We start from the raw sequence: 16744 nt of genomic DNA, 5'->3' as shown, positions 1-16744 counted from the left end.
TTTTGGATAATGTGCGTTTCCCTGAAAGACAGATCAAAATAAAACCAAAATAGCATGTGTAGTCTTCAGGACTTGCTGAAAAGTGAGCCAGAGACCAAAAAGATTTTTTTTTTTTTTTTTTTTTTTTTTTAAAGAGGGTGGGGATAGAGAAGGGGGAAATTTGGGGCAGAGATAGAAAGGTTTTAGCATCCCACATGGACTGTGTGGCGGCTACTTACATGGCCTCCATGAAAACTTGTGATACAGTGATTCATTATTACAGTTGTCTTTCTTCCTGAAATTGTTTACCAAGTGTCATTGTCACAGACAAGCAATTAATCTGCACTGTAGCTTTGAGGGGTAGATACAGATGACCCTTTTTAGGCATGAAGCAGAGAGTGATGCATTCGTGAAAACTTGCTGGTAACCAGTATGCAAATCATTTCTTTGAACTCGGTTTTCAGGCTTCCTCATATACTATATTCCTCACAGTATCTGCCTTCCTATTTCTACATCTACCTTTTTTTTTTTCTCTCTCTCTCTTTCGTGTGCATAATATGTCATTATATTCCCCTTGTGGTAATCACCTCTATTGTATATATTTCAATCATACATCACACTGTTGTAAGATTAGGTGTTTCATGGCCACCATCTCATTATATTTCATTCTTTGTCATTCCATGTTTGTATTCGCCTCCTTCTCATTCCATCATTTCTGAGCCTTTGCTAATATGTTGTCTCTATCTGGTCTTGAGTTGCTAGTATTTCCATTGATTCTCTATTTCTTCTCTTTTGAGATAGTAAGATCGTTCCCTCTCATTTTACTTTCGCTCTCTGCCACTCTCCCTCTCTCTCCGTGTTTCCTTTCTCTTTTGTTCAGTATTGCCATGCTTGTTACTCTTCTTTTATTCATGGCGATTTTAAATTTTCAGGCGATTTGTTTTCGCCAAACTTGTCAGCTGATGTCACTTATTCCTCTCTTGCTCTCATCTCATCCTGTCTTCTCCCTTTAAAGACATTATTTACCATTTGCATATGAAACAAAAACCCAGCTTTAGTGCTGCAAAATAGTTCTAAAATGTGAGTTAGGGATAGAAACAACCAATGTAAAAATGTTTGGCAGTATAATCAGTGTTAAGTATTGTTAAATATACAAAATGTGAACAATGAGTATAATGAAATTATTTTTGGAATATACTGTCTACAGTTATGGTCTATTGAGAAAAATAGTGATATCTCCTATATTTTAGGCTTTATTGCAAATTTTCATATGGTAGGATGTTTTGTGATACAACTGACCTACACATATGCATCAAATGTGATAACTCAAACTTTTTAAGATCACTCCTCGCAATAGTAAACAGCACCTTTAAGCTTGTAACAAAAAGGTTTTGAATGCTATAATCACGTTGTGATCCATACAGTTGCATCCACCAAAACCCACCCCTCTTCTACCTCCATTCTTAATTTCCCACCTTCCTTTTTTTTTTTTGGGGGGGGGGGGGTGAGGAATTCAAATCTTAAGTTTTCAAGTGAAGATAAAAAGAATAAACCAGTATTCATGCTAGGTGATGTTGCAGTAGCTTCCTTTGTAAAGTTCATTTACCTCTGGATACATGATACAAAAGTACATCTTTCCCCGCACTACCCCACCCCCCTTCTCTCTCCCTTCTCTCTCACACTTGATCGTATCACGGTACAGGCAGTGTCACCAGCCCTCATTGCAACCAGGGCTGCCTGCTTGCCGTGTTTAATCGCCTGGAAATGAGTCTTGAAACTAATGCCGTTCAGTGTAAAGACCCTTGAAAACGACTCAGCAACATTTCCGCGCGGCTGATTCCCGATTTGACAATGACACACGCAGAATGGAGTGAATAGCAAGCCCTTGTGTGGTTGTTTTCTTGTTTTATTTTGCTGTTTCTCTCTTCTTCTGTTTTTCAAGCACTGGAAGCAAAAGAAATGCGTGTAGGGTTTTTTTTCCCCCTTTTATTTTTGCATTTTCCCTCTCTTGCTCAAAAACTTAGAAGGCGTTGATCTTAAATGCACCATTGAGATTTAGTGTGAAAAGGAAGGCATATGTGTTCCGATTACTTAAAACAGCAGAGATGCCAATGAATACGATTTTGTAGTATTTATTACGATAAACAGAGTGAAATACAATAATACGACATTGCCTCTTGAAAGTTGGACTTATACAGTGACAATATAAAACTGCAGAAAACTGCGATAAACCACATCATCATATTGAAAGATATATTACTACATTCCTGCAACCCCTACAAAAAAATTTAACGACAAGCTTAAATGGGCGGGAAATATGCAGAATTTTTACAATTTTCTCATCGATGTTGATGATGTAGCAACATTTTACTTGCCTGGTTTTACCAGAAAAAAACACTTTGTTTTGACATTTCAATGGTCTCGGGCCAACAGGCTAATGGTGTTGTGAAGATTTCATGAAAATCTGATTTTCTTCTCAAAAATCTGAGGTTTTTTTTAAATGATATTCTGTCTGTTTTGTTTTTTTATATTAAGAAGTTGGCATCTCTGATATAATATGCACTATGATTCTCATTAAATGCTGTCACTGTTTAAATGCTTGCCTCAGTCAGACAGAAAGAAAAGCTATGTTTCAAAAGACACAACCTCGAGTTTTGCTGTTTCAACTTCAGCACTGTTGTGCATTTTGGTTTGGTTTGAAACAAGATTTGTTATACTCTGGAGTTTGTGGAAGAAATATTTTGAAAATCAAGTAAACATATCTAGTCTGTCTGATGATAGATATGTGGGTATTACTCCCAAGTACATATAGAGACACACATAGATAGTGCATGTTAGCTTGATAAAATATTCATGCTTTAATCTGTCCTCTTCAGTTAAGATTCTAGACAGATTTGTCATAAATTTCCATCAGCTGTTGAATGGAAAGATGATTCTTCCGTTCTTACATGTCAACACTCCTTCGTATGAGATGAAAGATGAAGAGAAGGTGACAGGTTACACCAAAGGTGTTGGTCTGAGTGAGTACCTGCATTAATAAAAGGGTTTTAGACAGTTATACACTTAATCCCCCTCCCCATTCTCACCCCATACCAGTGCTGTGTTGGCATGACTTCGCATATTATCAATTTTGGGAGTATGCTATTGTTGTTGTGGCCAAAGAGGGAAAGAGGAAGGCAGCTATAAGTAGAGCTGTTGTTATCATTGTCTGCTATCTACCTCTCAGCGGCAGTCATCGTCATGACAATGCGTAGCCCTCCGAGTGTGGTGCTGATGTCATCCTTGCTTTCGCTGTGCGTTCCTCACAGATGATGTAATTTCATGGTTTATCCTCCAACAAGCATCTTGAAGGAGATGCAGACTCACTGCTTCTGTAACAGCCTGTCAAATTTGCCATCACATGTATTTTTCAGAAAGAGTGCTTTTGATTGTCCATATCATTATTAAAGTGAACAGTAAAATTGGTTCTACATCCCTTTTCATAGCCACACTCATAACTTCTGACAAGGATGATAATGTATTAATTACTGAGCAGTAGTAACAGATTTTTCCAGACCCTCCCAAAAAATAAAAAAAATTAAAAAAAATAAAAATAAATAAATAAATAATAATAAATGAATAAAATGGAAAAAATGTTAGACATTAAGTATTCAAAAAGTATGGCTTACTGGTACTTTTATTCCTGTTTTTATGTCACTGATACTTTCTTTCAGACACCACTGTAGTTTGGTTTGTTCTGGTGAAATGGATATAAAGCTATACAGTGTATTTTGTTTGACATTCCAAATCTACAAAACTTGTATGTGAACACAGGGTCAGAATGCTAACATGAAAGTCTCAACATGCCGTAAGACATGGAAGTACAAAGAAACTGAATTGTTGTGCTAAAGTGACTTGGGATGAGACTTACTTTGAGATCTGAAAGAGTGAAGAAATTTTACAGTTCCCAGGGAGATATTTCTAACTGTGGTGCAGCTTGAGACTCACAACACCCGATGCTGAGATTTTGTCAGATATTTGCAGAGCTTTAGGCGGAGGTTTCTATCATTAAATCAATGTGCAAGAGTCAATATACAAGATTCCAGTAAGGTGAACATTCCATTATTAGATTTTAGATGTATTCCAGGCAAGGAATGATAGTGCAAATGCCAAATCAATTTTGCAGCAGCTTAAAGGATACATAAGTTTTATGGATCAAGTTGCTTCCTATTCTCAGTGATATCTTATGCTCTGTCAGCTTGCTGCATCCTCTGCTTGGCGAAGGATTTTTTCTTTTCTTCGGGGCACGGCTGAAGAATATCCTTTCGAGCATGGCTAAAGAATATCTCTCTGAGTGTGTTCTCGCATGTTTGATATTGTGCCTCGGAGGCCCAAACAGCGTTGACGCCGAAAAATGTCCACTTCTACTTGCATCACAGCTTTATTGAATACCAAAGAAATGTGGCTGTTCTGCCGATCTTCGCCACGCTGTTAGAACACAAATCTGATGGTACCCTCATGCAGAACATCAGCCATAAATTACATGGAATGGTTGTGATATTGCATGCTCAATATCATAGTAATTGTTCAAAGCCCAGATTGACGTGGTAGACCATATTGTTTTCTGTTTTCTCATGAAATGGCCACTACGTATTCTCAAAAAAACTGTGTGGAATAGGGGATGAAGGCATCTTTTTAAATCTCAACCACTTAAGAAGTTTAGAATGTTGTTTTGGGTATAGCAATTTTCTAATAAATTATTTGCATTTATTCCACTGACTGAAGTATCCCCCCCCCCCCCATCTCCATGCCTATTGGACTTCATAGAAGATGTTATTTTATGTTATTGTTATACTAAATGTTATCCCTTTTACTTTGAGCAGTGAGTATCTTTAACCATTGATGTGGTTCAGTGATCCAGTCTCCCTTTAAGAGCCTCTTGTTTGACTTGTCAAAATGATGTCACCTTTTAACCGATCTCATATTTGTTAGTCAGTGCTTGACACCCACTTGTAACCCTCGACTGTTACGACTTGTGAGACTTGCACCTCAAAGTCAAGATATGGAAGTTGTATCCCCAATGGCTTACAGCAGGAAGAAGCATGTTACGTTCTAAGTCCGCACTCTGTAGTGATGTATGTATTTCCTCAGCCCCTCCCCCCTCCAACCGATCCTACTCCAGTCATTTGCGAGTCACTATCATGTCGTGGTAGAAGTCGGGAGTTCCGCGAGGCATCGCAAAGCTGCGAGCTTTGTGGGGGCTCACCGCCGGCGAGCGGAAGAAACATGTTAATGCTGATCACTTCCGCACCTTGCTTTAGGCTCTGTCCTGTCTTATACCAGCATGAGTGTCTTACTCTGATGAGGAGCCCTCCATTTGTTTTGTGAAATTCTTTCCTGATTTATCATACTGGCGTGACCTCAAGAAAACCATTTTCCGTGTAATCAGTAACGCTTAACACTTTTTTTTAGAAGGAAATTGTATGCTTGCGAAAAATAATGACATTTCTTATACATTTTTTTTTACCTTTTCAGTTTTGTCAAGGGATAGAATAAGCAATTACATGACTCAGTTCAGGAAAAATTATACCATAAAATACACAATGCATATTTTTTTGTGTGTGTCTGTACTGTTGATATGATGATATCTGAACTCATCCCTGTATGATTTTATGACACTGTCCTTCATTTCATAGAAGATAATGGCAGAATACATAACTACTAAACACCATTGCCATCTGACATAAACAATGGAAGAAATAACAGTTTGTTTCATAGCTTCAAAATGAAAAGAATATGTATTCAAAAAAAAAAAATCTTTGGAATCAAAATATTTTGCCATTAGCCAGAAATTAGTAAATCCCCTCTGTGGATTGTCATGTGAAGCCTTGGACCGAAGAGAAACTATGCAATATTTCTTCCACATGCGTCACTCCTCAAATTCCCAATATATTCTGTTTTCAGAGTATGGACTCTCAAATGCTTATCAGTGTACTATGACTTACAAAATATCAGGAATGCTCAAAGAACCTCACACAGATATGTTACATTATAGAAAATGTAATGTTTCATATGTGTAGTGCAATACTTACCATAAGTTTTTGACGTCAAGACACATGAAGTCTGTTTATCACAAATACCAAAGCAAACTGAATCTCTATGATATATAGTTTTCCTTGTGATTTTCCAAAGTGATACCTCTGACTTTAAATGTGGCAGTGGAGAGTCATACTTGAAACAAAACAAGAAACGGGCAAAGGAAAAAAAACTGCTACAGACGGATCCTATGAACCCAATAAAATGTGTACAATTCAACAAATAATGTAGAACCATTTCAGATCAATCATCTGTCTTTGAACTGTTAGCCGAAGAGTTTTGAAATGGGTTTCTTTGATTTGTTTGTTTTCTTCCTATTTTGTGTGTTTGTGAATTTTTAAGAGGCCAAAGCTCGCATAAATCGAGATCCCTAATGCAGCAGCGACATTTTATCCCGGACGAACGAGGGCAGGCAGGGAGCAATTGATCTGCTGGGCTAAATCAAAGCTGACATCATGGCAATATCAGTAGGCGGTGGATAGCCATAATGTGGGGAGGAAATTAAAATCAATTCAGAATTCTAAGTGGTTTTCCTTGAGGGAGGGAGGGGATGGGAGATGGAGGGGAAGAGATTGAGAGAGAGAAGGAATTACACGGAGAGTCTAGGGCGTCACACCAAACCACAATATTATTTCAGTGCGATGAGGAGATAAAAGAGGAAAGGAAAAATGTAGTTAATGCAGCTGTGTTTATTTGACGTTTTTGATGTTATTTGTCCATAATTGTTTTGTTTATTACTTGTCCATGTTGTGTGAGTTTGTGGAAAGGAAACAAAAATTGTTTATCAACAAGCCAAGGATAAAATATTATGTAGCCCTGAGTGTGTGTGTGTGTGTGATTTTTGTTTTGTTTTTTCTTTTTATTTGTTCGACTGTTTGTGTTGGGAGCATATTGTTCAGAGCTGTGCTTCCATAGAAACTGAATAGTGACAATAATATACCATAAGTCAGGGTGTAACATGTTTTTCTCTTTACAGTTGCGTAGTGTAGTGTAGTATAGTGTAGTGTAGTGTAGTGTAGTGTAGTGTAGTGTAGTGTAGTGTAGTGTAGTGTAGTGTAGTGTAGTGTAGTGTAGTGTAGTGTAGTGTAGTGAAGTGTAGTGAAGTGTAGTGTAGTGTAGTGTAGTGTAGTGTAGTGTAGTGTAGTGTAGTGTAGTGTAGTGTAGTGTAGTGTAGTGTAGTGTTGTACACCTGCATAGTATTTCTACTACTAGGTGACTCCATGTTTTGGGAGCACACACAGTGTCCAAAGAAGATGATGGAGCAGATTATATAATCTCTGGTAATATGGTTGTCATCTATGATCATTGCAATCCATAATGAGACACTCAACATGCTTGCCTGAAGGCAGCATCAGAAAGTAATCATGTTCATATTATTTTGATGTCACTTACAAATTCCCTTCATCGTGAATGACTTATACACATATGCAAAAGCTAGTTTTCTTTAGAAATATTTTGATGGGATAAATTGGTTTTCTAGCGTGGATGCATGACGACAAAACATTAATATTGTACATGGAGTCATAATGATTATGATTCCTGAATGGGAATTATTAAGTAAGTGTAGCAAAGAAGTGCAGAGTTCTTCTGAAGCAGTATTGCAGCAAGATGACCAGGGTCGAGTATGTGAGATGGCTTTAGGATACCATGCTAGATAATTCACTGACATTTTAAGCTGAACTTTTCTTCCATATTTCCTCTTTTGCAACTGACTGACATAATGTCCTTCATCAATGTACATACACCCCAATTATACATACTGAGGCATGTATTCCCATGACTTTTTTTACAGCTATTCCTCGTAAACACTATATAATTAGTGTGTATTCTTGTTAATGAAGGGCGCATTGTCAATCCGCCGCAATAAAAATAACTTGATGCAATACTCATTAATTTGTATTCCCTATGTTGTTTAAAACTTAACCCATCCCATCCTTTTGTCCCAGTGCTCTGTTTCCAAATATCCTTCCTCGTCAGTGTGAGATTCTTTCCAAGCAGTGGGTGTCGAAAGCATCTAATGAGTTAATGACGTAGTGACTAACAGTCACGAGTGAGGTGAAATATCCCTCACTCCAAGGTGACGACTCAAAATGAGGCGCGATTAGGAAGGCTTTCTGGCGAGGTAATTTGCAATTAGATTTCTGCAACAACGGTATGTGGTCCTGGAGGTATTCGGGGTGGGGGATAGTCACAATACTTAATAAGAATTGCATAACACAAAGTAAAGCTATAGACTGCTAGTGAATAAAGATGGATGCTTGAAAATGAATTAAGAATGACACTGGGAAAAAAAAGCCACAGCACGTAGACATTACGCAGAAAAACCTTTCAAGATTAGTGAGACACACTAGCAAGAGTCATGTTCCATATGCCTCGTTGTTGTTGTTGTTGTTGTTGTTTTTAGAGGGCAACATTGACTTATTAGAAAAGCATTCCTTTTTTAAACCCAGGCTGTTAAAAGCTACCGAACAGATACAACTCCCGATGCTGCTGTCTCAGTAAACGATGCGAGTCCTGCCATTGACATTACAGCAAGTTCTGTTCGGTCAAAGACCTCTTGTGGTCGTTATGCAAATGAGGGCTGTCACCTGTGAGGTTTTGCTCCTCCTTTTACATCATCAGTGGATGGAATATAAACAAGATTATTGAAGGTTGTATCATAGTTATCTCTTCGGTGATGGTGTCACCTTTGTTGTGCTCAAAATGCAAGGCGTGTGGACCTTTTCTGCCAAGATGTTGGAATGATCCTCAGGAAATGATGTTGAGTTCATAGTAAAATGTTCTCATCCCTCACTGCAAAGCGTTTTTTTTTTAAGCTGATAATCAAATCATAATATATTAGATTTCGTTATTATATCATTCTCTCTGCCAATATCAGCTGTGCTCTCTCTCCGAGACAATTTAGGCAAGAACTGGGAGAACTTTCTCGGAAGAGTGCTTGGCAAGTGTGTATTGGCCTCAGAAACTTGTGATGTAGTTGACACGAGGTGTCACTTCGAATTTTGCATTCATTAAAACCAGTTGTCCAAACGAGTCTGAGAATCCAAGTCTCTCCCTGAGAAGGGACGATGGTGCGGATGTCAGCCATCCGTTTGTCTCCAAAACGTGTTGGATCAAAGACGACAGGAATGCTATAATCATTAGTCCTCACTTGTTCATGCAGTCATTTAAAGCAGGGATATTTTTTGTTTTGTTTAGGTGCACATTCCCCATTTTTTCCCCATTTTTGTTTTCCTTGCTCATGGATCGATGACTCACTGGCGTGTTTGTCGTGGGAGATCCTCCAGATTAGATCGGGCTGTTGATGATACTTCCTCCCCTAAAAACTGTCGCTCTTCGCGCCACGTTAGGTGGGACGCAGATGATGAATGATCGACTCGTGATTACGCGCAATTTGCAGGGCAGCAAGAAAAGTCTGCATTGCCATGTTGTTGCAGTCGTTAGGAACTCCGTTGAAGGCAGACAGCTTTAATCATTTATTCCGGCGAGTGGCTCATAATTTCTCAGTAAATTGTGTAGGGAGACAGATAAATGTGTATGGTTTGCGTGCTGATGCAGAAGAATTGCTGCATCATTTTGTTCACTCGGCTATCAATACTTGTCAGGGTGGTAGTCAGAAATAATGCAATACTGCAATAATGCAATAGTTTTTAGCCCCAAGCTGTGTGTGTATACTGTATATTTGTCTGTGCTTCTGTTTGTGTGTGTGTGTGTGTGTGTGTGTGTGTTTGTGTGTCCATATATGTGTATGTTTTTATGTGTGCCTCATTTCCTATCTTATTTATATCCAATTCATCCATTAATGAATAAAATCTTAATATGTACTTCAAAAGAAAATGTGTTCATTATTCAGGTTCAGCTCCTCAGTGATGCATCAACTTTTAAAAAAAAAACTTACTTCAACCGATAAATATTGTATAGTACATGTAGGTTCAAATTTGTGTGATCTCAAGTAATTTTCATGAAGGGTAACGTAATACCTGACATCTATTTTACATCGCATACATTTTTAAAATGGGTATTTGAATGAGATTGAAGCCTGTCTCAAACTACATCACGAATGAGTTATTATGGACATCAGCAGTGTTTTCAGTAAGACTGTCTGCTGTGTTTTGTAGCGTATCATTGAATTGTCTTCTAACTGATGCCTTGTGGGTAATATAGAACTCTGAGAAATGATGATCACGCAGGAGACGGCTCTGGATTTTTTTTTTTCATCGTGGAGCTTTTGGACTTCACTCAGCCTCTCTGAGCTTCGTGAGGAGAGGGAGCGATTATGAAATTAGCTTGCCCTCATCGTGTGCTTAACAACGTCATGAAAATTGCATTATCCCATGTGGTTTGCAGGCTGGGAGTGTGGATCAAGACCTTGTCAAGAGTGGTCATAGTCACTGTTTGCGTAGCGTGTGTGTGTGTGTGTGTGTGTGTGTGTGTGTGTGTATGTGTGTGTGTGTGTACTGTGTGCATATGTTTAGGCACTGGCTTGCAGTCGATGCAAATGAGTATAGGTACGTGTTCTGAAATGTGCATACGTGCATGCGTGAGTGTATGCATATGTGTATTCCGCAATGGTACAAAGATCAACACCATCCCAGCAACATTCAGGCCAATCGTTCTCACATTATTGAGATGATGCCCCCCCCCCTCCCTCCCCCCAAACACACACACCACTTATCTCCCTCCCTCATGTTGAAAGCACAAAGAAATGCTGCTGAGGGCATCCTGGTGTGATTACAAGCATGAATGGTTTCATCACATCTTTGTCTTTTGCCCCAGTCTCTTGCTGTTGTCTCCCATGTTTCCCCGCCCAACCCCCATTTTTGTTTAATTTCTACCTGCTTGTATGCATAGATAAACCACCATTTCCTCAGCCCCACTCCTGCCCCCACCCTTACTGAGACTAGGCTGTCATCTGCCCCCTCGAAATGCTCTGTGATACAGATTGAGTGATTGCTGCTGTCATGGAGGCGATGCAGGTAGTGCAGGGGGGGGGGGGAATAAAAACACTTCTGCTCCATCCTAGCTCAATGCAATGAATGTAGTGACAAAGATGAGCTGTGAAGTATACAAATGAATGTCATAGTGATCTTAAGTCTGCCGCTGTAATATTCCCATCGCACGCTTAGATATTTGTGACATTTCAAGTTTAATTTCTAGTCTGCATGGTACACTTGCCATCTTGTGGTTTCTGAGCAATAACATCTTGAACGCATCAATTTGTTTCTTTTTGACATCTGCAAAATATCTTTTATTGTCCCACTGCAACATGCATTTTCTGTCTGAGTGACAAAGAGCCCGTCTTTCCAATGTATCTCTAGGATCACCGTCAGGTTTACGCATCGACTGGGTTGGGTCAAGCGGAGATAGGGAAGGCGGCTCAGCTTGAAATTACATCCCTCGGGTAGGAGGTCATGTTGTGTAATGGCTCGATCCAAAAGGTCACTCCGCACAAATTCACACTCACTGGTAGCAGTCTGATATGGATGGGATGGAATCGTCGGTTTAAGGCGAGTGAGAAAGACACGTCTGCCTTTATTTCAACGTTTTTGGAGGAGAAACAAAGAGTGGATCAGCATTCATTTGCTTGTGGCATTCTAAAACCCTAGGAATGACCAAATATCATCTTAGATATGCAAAGTTATTGATAAAGAGACAGCAAATATGCAAAAATACTGAACTGGGTTTATGAATTTTATTGCTCTGAGAGAACATTTCATACACTCCTTACTGCAGCATCTCCAACGCTTCCGTGTACACACACATAGAATTTGCCATGTCGCCACTCTATATAGATTTCGCTGGTGTAATCGCTTCCATGAGCAGGCAGTTGTATTTGCCATAGACAATGTTTGTGCTATTGATTGTAATAGATCTCTGTACGCCAGCCAGCCAGTCCCCCCCCCCCCCCCCCTTTCCCTGTCTTCTACCTCAGTGCCCAGCCAATTAGAATACTCAAGTAGAACACAAGGGAAACATGTCCATTGAAACAGCTGGTAAGAGGCTAAGGGCTCCGGATATTTTTTTGAAGGATGGGGGTGGGGGAAGAAATATAGAACAAAAGAGATCAATGAGATTAATAGCTAACAGGTTTGATTGGTTTTGCGACTTTTGTTTGGAGACAGCATCGGGATGCAGAGCTAGTAAACAAAGAGTATGTTGGGTGCCTTGCCAGTTTAACAAGATGTGATTTGTTGTGATACCATGCATGTTGCCTTTGTGGACAGCCGACATGGATGAATGGTTTATCACAAGAGGCAGGGAGGGAAATGAGAAACACTTTATGACCTCTGGGTTAGTGGATGGACTGTGGATGTGTGGAATGATGTCCAGTAGCCAGGGTTACAGCGTGATTGAGGCGAGTGATATATGGACCCACAGATTGGAGGAGATTTCAATCCTCTGGGAGAAAAGAAGTTGTTTTGAATGAAACCAGTAAAAGTGAAATGCCACTTTGAATTCAAATTGTTGTGGTAAAGTCCATGATCATGATAAGGAGAGTAACAACAAACAAACAGAACAGTAAAAGTATCATTACTATCGGGCTCAAAATAAGGACATTCTCATATTTCAATATTTCGCATGTCTTTTTGAAATAGAGACGTCGGTCACAATCTTTCATACAGAATAGGCAAGAAAATGATATCATTGCCTCACAGTTCCCCTTTTAATGTGTAGGCCTACTTAAGGAATATTATGAAATCGTTCTTTTGACAAGTAATCCAGCATCATTACCCGTCACCATTTCATAGTCGCCACTGCTGTGCTTGATGTAACCCCGGAGGAGTGTGATGTGAAAATTGTATTTAATTCATGTTTGAAAGAAAAGTTATAAATTTGTCTTGCGAGTGAATGAGAAGAGGAAACTTGTGAGGTTATGACATTGTTACCTCGCTGAGATTGCATAGAATTTAACAACTGCTAGAATATTGTATGAACAGACTCACTCAATGAGGACAATGGATCACTAAAATTCCAAGTGAAACCTTTGTATGTTTGCTTGTACACATCTGCATATACAATGACCTCTACTAATATATCTGTTCTAAGAATGCTTGCGAAGTGTGAGAATTCAGTGGCTCTCTTCTTTGTCCAATTTCACCCCAGCTTTCACTGTTTTGTGTGTTAGAGTTTATTCCATTTTTATTAAAGTCATCTTGAACATGGATAGCCGTTTCACTCTAAACAAAGCAGTGCATTGGTGAAGCTGGAGGAAAAATCATGCAAATGTTAAAACGGTGTGATAATGTGGTGGTGTGACGATACATGGGCACTTCCAATTCAGTTCAAGTGGACACATGACTGATTTCTAGTCGCTGATGGCCCACAGCGATGTCAAACAGAAAAAGAACACAACATGATGCTCTCCCCCCCCCCCTCCCAATCAAAACATGACTGTATTCAAGATGATATCAAGGGCATTGTCTCCTGTTACCCTTCTCTCTCCTCCAAAATGGCGGAAGTCAATTCCACCCATACAAATTTGAGGAAATCCTGTTTTCGGTCTTTTTTTTTTGTCACTCAGAAGAAGGCGAACTACAGTTGGAGGGGATGTTGTCGTCACATGACTAAATTTGCTATTTTGAGATACCTTAGGGAGATACCACATTAGATGAGTAATTGACATCCAGACATTCTGCAATATTTGCTTCTTTCGTCAGTTATACCATCAGCACGCAAGTTGTGTGTTTTTATTTTTGTTTTGTGTTTGTTTTTGTTTTTTTGTTTTTTAAACAGTGTCTCCCAGAATGTGAGAATGATTTCTGTAAGTGCCATGATATAGTTTTCCGGCAGAAACGTGTGCGAAAGTTTTGCACAAATGATAAAGATTTTGGGTAAAAACATACGGCATACAGAAACCTTTCTTTTGAAGGAACAGTGGATTGTGTACAACCTGACATATGATCTGTGTTCATGTCTCCAACCAACCTGACGTAAAATCAATAAAGATATATCGATTTGTTGTTCTACAGTTGTTTGAGGTTTATTTGATTTAGTCTGTTGTTAACTGGAAGATCGAGATCATCAAATGGGGATACATGGCATAGCAGTGGTCTTCATATTCTGTGATTTCTTATCATCTTGAACAAATATTGACAACACCATTGATAGCAATCACAATCACTAAATTGGCCACGCTATGATAACTCTGAGAGCCTTATAATAAAATCATTTATAAGCAAAGCTTGTTTTATCTTTATTTTTTGCTATTCTTCAAATTGGCAATCAGCAAGAATTATGTTGGCAATCATGCTGTGAAGTTGTCATTGAAATGTTGCCAATTTGGCACAAAAGTGTGTCATTCAAAATGGTCATTTGCAGCATGTTATTCGAAGCTCACTTTTGGTTCTAGTAAAAGATAAAGATAACCTTTTGGTGGCAAAACAGTAAAGGCAGTGAGTGATTGTGGCATCATGTAGAAAAAAGACCTTACGTGAGATGGCCAAAGCGTTCTGTTGTGCAGGAATAACAGGAGATTTATGCAACGTTGGAAGAAAAGCATTGAATTGTTGAAGGAAAAAGTGGCTTGCATATGAGACAACAATTTTGAACAGCTGAAGAAGGGGTGCAAGAAAATTACATGTGATATTGGTGTGGATGATTTGCTGCACGGAAAAGAACAAAAATTAGAGAGATGCAATGGGGGGGGGGGGGGGACAGATAGACATCTATAGAGTAATTTTCGCAGTATTTGTGAGCAAGCTTGAGTAAAGCGCAGGGCTGCTTTGACACTGATGCTGCATCTGTTCCCTGTGGCCATATGGAAGCCATCAAGGTAGTAGGGAAGAGGAATTGTGTTCATCGCGGTGTATCTATGGCACTGGGGATTCAGTTGGGGAAATAGCCGGTAATCTGATGCGGTAGTTGGTCGCTTGTTACACGAATATATCCACTATTTCTCTTTCTCCCTCCTCAATACCTCCCCCCCCCCCCTTTTCTCTCCTGCTCTCTCTCCGAAAATTATTTGCGTCTCCCCAGCCGACTCAAAACCATGGCAATGACATCTAGCAGACAGAGCTGTGTATGATGCTTGAACTAAATACGAGACGTTATGCCACAATATGATGTGTGGGGGCGGAAGAGGCAAGAGTAGCATGAGAGTGTGGGAGAAGCATGAATTGTGAATAGTTTGTGACATGGCCATCAATGTCACATTTATCAGTTCGGCGTAATTAAGAATAGCAGGGAATGACTGATAAATGTGAAATAAAGACACCATCATGATTTGGGATAATGTGTGTGACATGTGTGACATGTAACGTGATAGGCCTGAGCTGGTGGTGGGGGATGATAAAAGGGTAAGATCGAAGCACAAGTAAACTAGGTACATGAAGGTTTAATACTTGAAAACCCAACCACTAAATTAATCGCGTATATGCAAGGATTGCGTTTCTTATGACATGAAGCGTACAATGTCAGGTAGAGGTATATCAGCAAAGAATGTGTGTGTGTGTGTGTGTGTGTGTGTGTAAGTGTGTGTAGAAGAGCAAGAGAGAAAGAGAGAGACGCTATTTTGGGAAGAGGCTATTTCAGCATGTGATAGATCATTCCCCTCGTTTATTCCTGGCCTATTCAGCGGCGACAAAAGCCTCCCTTACAGACCATATTTTACCGTGGCGGTGACGATGGGCTAATTTCATTAATTCTTCAGTGTTGCTTTAGACCCATCTATCTGAATGCGTGGAAATGAAGCAAAGATTGGCACTATTTTTTCCCCCCGTCTGTTTCAAATATGGCTGCACTGCATTCACAGATCACGCCCCAGCCATAGCTTTTCCTGTGTGTGTGGTAGTGGGGTTTTTTTTCCCATCCTCATTTCGAGTTAATTGCTCTGCACTGACAGTGGCCGTGAATTCTAATGTATAATACAAGCCCTTTCCCCCTCGTTTCGAGGAGCTCTTTTCAATATTTTCCTCGGCGTAGCCGTGTACGCTTAAATCATTAATGAGTTGTTTCAACTTCTGTGACCTTGTCTTCCCATCAGTGTCTGTAAATTTGCTTGGATCAGCGTGGAGAGTTAAGTGATTATTAGTGTCTTCACAGACACGTGCTACTGCCGCCACTGCTGCTGTTGTTGTTGTTGTTGTTATTTTCTGCTCTCGGTAAAGCGTTCGTTTAATAACGATATTCAAGCCAATTTCCATGTGGAGGCTGAGCATGTCGCCAGAGTGGTTTTTGCAGTCGGTTCCGTGAGATGTGTCAATAATTGATAGATTCTCTTAGATTTTGAGTGCTTGTGTGGTTGGAATTTGTAAAGTTTTCGTTTATGATGTGTCTTTCGAGTCTTTCTTTTTTTTCTGGTCCAGGCATCCCATGTCTTGAATTCATGCATACTTGCGGTCTTTTGCTATTTATGATTCTGCGTGCCTTTCAGTGCTGTATGTTCACAGTGACGGCACACCGAACACAGTGAGAAGTAGTTTCATCGTATGAAACGGTGCCACAGATTCAATAAGGAGATGAAGAGGTACATTTGATAACTGTCACGACTATTTTGAGATGTGGGAGGATAAGAACAACAACAACAAGGCATTATGTACTGTAAAGCCAGACACCGTGCATTTTAATTTCGCGAGAGCCAAGAATCACGAAATGAAAATGCACGCAAAAGTTCTTGTCTACACTACATGCATTGAATGCTTGTGGCAATTCACAAAAATGTCATTCCGCAAATAATCTTGTTTTACAGTAA

At 39.5% G+C, this 16744-nt stretch overlaps 1 pseudogene; it reads left to right on the top strand.

Moving 5' to 3' along the window:
• Nucleotides 1–16744, top strand: part of LOC139716190 (uncharacterized) — a 243494-nt pseudogene that overhangs the window by 209538 nt on the left and 17212 nt on the right.

This window comes from Diadema antillarum, unplaced genomic scaffold, assembly GCF_040938485.1.
Source record: "Diadema antillarum isolate AM-2024a unplaced genomic scaffold, OU_Dant_1.0 scf00000062, whole genome shotgun sequence".
NCBI lineage: Eukaryota > Metazoa > Echinodermata > Echinoidea > Diadematoida > Diadematidae > Diadema > Diadema antillarum.
Note: the sequence above shows the minus strand (reverse complement) of the source record. Positions and strands in the feature narration are given on the sequence as shown.